The following is a 5,550-nucleotide window of genomic DNA, read 5'->3' on the forward strand; positions in this document are numbered from 1 at the left end:
TATCCTCTTGACATATAAGACTATCTTGCCAAATATTCAAGAGATAGTGCAGATTCTTTATCAAGACAAACACTTCGCACAATTGGCCTTAGTTGGTCTTTGTTTTATCCAAAACATCACAACTTACCAATTTCAAATGTACAAGAGTAGGACACTTTTACTCTTACATTTGACAAGTGTTTTAAACCTTTCTTTAAGATATGTCACTCAAGTTACAATCTTGGAGTATGACTCTAAGAATTGTTTTGGAACGAAGTATGACTCATCTTCCTGATCTAACCATTTCAACAATTCATGACTCCTCTTCTTAGTCATAAGAATGCACTAAGATGACCTTTAGAGGACTAATTGTGATATGATTTCTAAATCATTAAGATGATCACAAACATGATACTAAAGTACTCTCCCATCTTTTCAGATTTGAGAAACTTTTATCTTTCTGCCTAATTTGATTCTTCCCATTCGTTCTGCCATACATGATCACAAACATGATACTAAAGTACTCTCCCACCTCAAAATTCTGATGCGATCGAAATCCACCTTCGCGATCAGAATCAGCATATACTTCCTTTAAGATTTCTCTCTATTCTTTGATTCTTAAAACATCAACATGTGACCCAGTCACATCATGTAATGAGGATCTCAGAATAGAACTTAACAGAGTTAGATAATGGGCTCTACCTGATGTAGAGTCAAACTTATTGACTTTAACATCCTTAGGTAAATTTGGCAGCTTTGCAATCAACGCCCCTTCCTTTGGCAAAATAAACATATGGACCCTTTGGTAATGGGACTATCTCAGACTTAGCCTTTCTCCTTACCATTTGGTCAACCGGGTTGACTATGGCCAATCCCTTTCCATTGGGAAGAGAATGTTTTTTCTGGATTTCCAGTGTCACCATTGTCACTGTCCATAAAGTTTTTGGGAAGTTGATCTTCTAATCAAATTTGCTTTACTATCGTTCCAAATCATTGCTGATTCAGCAGCACCAAGCAAATAGATATGATCATTAAGGTTCATGTCATAGTCTGTTTCATAGTAGTCCCAAAGGAACTCACTATGTGACTTAGAAAGTGATTGAACATCTAACTTTCTCAAGACTTTGACACCCAACTCTCCCGGCTTGTCAATATGTGACTTCATCTCTAAGATGTGATCACACATAGACCTTGCTTGCCATTAGGGCTTGAGTGACCTTGAACTTGTGGGTTAGGGAGAATAATTGGAGGAGGTGGAGGAAGAGAAGTATGACTTCCATGAGCCAAACTCGGGAAGTCATATTCATTAGGAAAGCTTGGTTTGGGAAGATCATTGTTGTCTAAACCATACATCAACAATGGGAGAAATTCACGTAAAGTTGATTTAAGTCCTTAATATAACACCCAATATGATATATTAAGGCTAGGACCCAACAAACTATTTTATAACTTGGAAGAGGGATGCCGTAATCCAAGCTATAAAATATTTGAAGGTAGGTGAATGACGATTCACCAATTTCCACCAAGATAAACGAAATGTATTATTAGGTTTTAATTGGTTTTGAAACTCCTTGACTCTTTTGAGATTCATTGAACTTTTCAATGGCATGTTTCAATCTCGAGTGTGCCCTTCAGGTTTTGTGACTGGGATGCCGAGGATCACAAAACAAGGTGTGAAGTAACCATGCAAATATACTTGGTACCCTTAATATTTACCCCTCAATCGATGTGCCGGTTAACCACACACGCTCCAACGATACTATGATAAACATTAAGTTACCCTTTGCCTACCTTGTTAAGTCCAGGTTAGTGTGCCGGTTAACCACACACGCTCCACTAACAGCTTAAACAAAGTGCAAAGTGTAATTTCATGGATTAGCACCTTATTCACATTTTCCTAAGTAACTAAGATTGGGAATTTATAAGTGTTTAGTTACTTAGTATTTATCATTATACTTATAATGAAGGGAGAATTATAGTCCTTGTCCTACCTGTTCGGCTAACGACCCTCCACCGGTCAAGGAAGCGGTGAGTGAGAGTGGACACCCATTAAACTGCCATTTTATAGGCAGTAACCTTATACCTCCCTTATAGACCGGCTTCGTGAATGAGGCCTACTAATGGTAAGACGACTTGCTCTTATACATATAATATATTAAACTTTTAATATTATAATAGTGTAAGGGTGTATTTTAGACATTTAAAATACTTGGTGGTTTAATCTATTAATTAAACTATACTCTTAATTTAATTAAATTTAAACCATGTCATTATGGAATTATTAATTCTCTTTTAATTAAACACTTTAATTATCTATTAATTAAGTCCATAAGAGTTAATTGAATTATTCAATAAAAACATCATAATTCCAATTATTAAATTCAAAATTAAAACCATTTAATTAATTGTTTAAGTTATGAACCCAAGAGTTTTAGAATTCAATTCTTTTTTTTATCATAAAAAAACTTTTTCCAAATTCCAAAACTTGAGGGCAAGTTTTGTAACTCTTGAAAACTTTTGGATTCCATAACTTATGGAGTTAAATACTTGTTTTATGATGAAACTTTTCATGTTCCATAACTTAAGAACAAGTTATGGAATTCTTTAAAACATTAAGACCAAGTTTTATAACTCCATAAAAAACTTTGAATCAATTTTTTTTAAAAACCTTTTCATATCCATAACTTATGGAGGTTTCAAAAAACTCTTTAGATCAAACTTTTAAAACTAATAAAATAATCATATCATTGTATCTTTTACTAAATTTGACCTAATTCAACTCATATAGCAAATGATTCAAATTTTACAAATAATTAGTTTTTCACAAAAACAAGTAATTATCTTAAAATTTGACAAACGTCATGCTTTTTTTTCCTTTTTTTTTCAACTTGAAAATAAAACATTTGCATCAATATAACAGAAAACAACCCATGGCTCTGATACCACTGTTGGGTTTTGAGCATTCTAACACTCCTATGGTGTACATGCAACCCTATAAACCTTGGATCTATGTTTTCTCTATTATACATGCAAATATTAACTATTCCAAGGTTTCATCCTAACTAGCATATTATGAAGCACCTATACTACAAAGTTCTAGTTAGATGACATACCTTTTGATGTAGCTTGATGTCTTCAAGCTTTAAGAGCTTAGCCCCAATAGTGTGGAAGCCTCAAATGGAATCACAAATCATCAAAACACCTTGGAAGAACTTGAGGGAATATGTATGCACACTAAAATCGGCCCACTCTTATTTTCACACACTTGTGCCAATTTTGTGAGCCAAGGACCCCTTTATATATTATGGAGGATTAGGGTTACATCCATGTAAACCCTAATACCCATGACCTTTCATTTACATAGGATCCATGGGTTAAAAGCTCCATGTACCATCCATGAAAGCTTAGCCCAACCTAAATGAACTTGGCCCATTCCATATAAATAAGAGTCCATATTTAATTAGTTCTTTTTGATCACTTAATTAATTCTAAATTAATTCTTGATCAATACTAATTAAATAATATGATTCCATATTAATATATTAGAACTTATAATATATTAATATAAATCATAAATATACTATTCTCAAAAGACTATCCATATAAATTGTGTTGGTGAAGTGCAACCCAAATGGACCATGCCGGGTCGGGTCAAGTACATACCAAATATAGTTATGGACTTAGACATTAATCCAACACTTACCTTGTTGGGTTTTGGTATAATACAACATCCTATGGTGCACATACAACCCTAAATACCTTGGATCTATGCTTTCACTAATTATACATGCAAATGGTTTCCAAGGTATTGAACCTATAGCTAGCATGCAATTGTCATACAAACTACATAAAATACTAGATAGTGTAACATACCTTTTTGTGTGGCTGGAAGTCTTGATGTATTTGGCCTTAAGAACTTAGCCCCAATAGTGTGGAAGCCTCAAATGAAGTCACAACACATCAAGGACAAAGGTAGGACTTGAGAGAGAATCTCCATGCACTCTAAAACCTTCATGAACTCTAAGAACATTCACACACACACTAGTGGGTTTCTGGAGGTGGCGGTTTTTAGGTCATAACATATATATTTATATGTGTTGAATTCTAAGAGTCATGGGTATAACCCAAACCCATATCCATGGGTCTTACGATCCATGGTTCATGTGGCCCAACTCTTTATATATCCATACATAAACTTGGTCCAACATGGATCATAAGCCCAACACATATAAATATAACTAATTACCATAATTAGTCCCCATAGTTTTAATTAGTATCTTTTGATCACTAAATTAATTCCAAATTAATTATTGATCAATACTAATTAAAACATATTATTTCATATTAATATATTAGAACTTATAATATATTAATAAATCATATATAACCTCTTCTCTCAAAAGTCCATCCTAACAAATTGTCCTGATGATATGCAACCCAAATGGACCATGCTACTCTCGGGTCGAATACATACCAATAATAGTTATGGGCTTAGACACCTAATCTCCCACTTGGATAAGTCTAAAACTATTATTGCGTATGACTCCAAAACCCGACTAGCAATCGTAGCTCTTAATGCCGTTGTTGAACTCTGAACAAATCAATGACACGTCCATTAGATAAGGGATCATATATTCCTCCATTCTAGATATCATATGGACAGAGACATGGATTATAATCATTCTCTCTGTCCATCTGTTGTTTCCCGATTTCCGATTTATGATGACTGGCTAATTGAACAAATCAAATCAGTCAAGGCCCGGCCGAGCACTTACGTTTGTCATCACTAAATCATCGAGGGTCCCACAGATATCGCTTTTATCCCTTTAAGGGTAAAAGGAATGGATAAACTTCGACTCATATGCTTGTTCTACTACTTGTTGAATCATACACAAAGGCACGTTTTATAACACCAAGTTACCAAATGCGTTTTCGTGCAATCAACGTATAACCAACTCATAGGCAACAAGTCATATCTCTAGGTTTGAAGAATATAAGATATTATCGTCTCACGATCACTCGAGATAAAATCCATGAAGTGATGCAAGTGAGCGTGGGTTTAATCCAATACTCGAATCTCATTCCAGGAGCACTCATGAATGTTGCAGCAAGTTTTACTATGTCCAATACCTTAGACATCTACAAACCCAATTCATGACAGTCTTGCCTTAATACCTACTTCCAACGTATTATCGACTGTGGATGGTTTGAATAACTTAGTCATTCGGGAAGAATAACCTAGCTATTCTGGAAGTCAAAACATGCAAATTGAAACACAAGAATAATACTAATCACTCTATGGTCCCAAGCACCTTTGAGAGTAAATAAAACTCCTTTTATTTAAACACCATATTTATTACTCATTATTCATTGTATAATGTTTCAAATAATCAACTTTATACTTGAATCAAAACAATAGTCATGCCATGCTCCAAGCATGAACACTATGTTTGTCTATGATCCTTCTTGTGTGAAATAGACCAATTGAACATGATTCCAATGATTCTCATTTCACAATCCCAAATCCTCATTGTAAATGTAAGAATTCTAAATTCCTGCCATTTACCGAAA

Source organism: Lactuca virosa, chromosome 7, assembly GCF_052849685.1.
Source record: "Lactuca virosa cultivar CGN04683 chromosome 7, Lactuca_virosa_CGN04683_v6, whole genome shotgun sequence".
Lineage (NCBI taxonomy): Eukaryota > Viridiplantae > Streptophyta > Magnoliopsida > Asterales > Asteraceae > Lactuca > Lactuca virosa.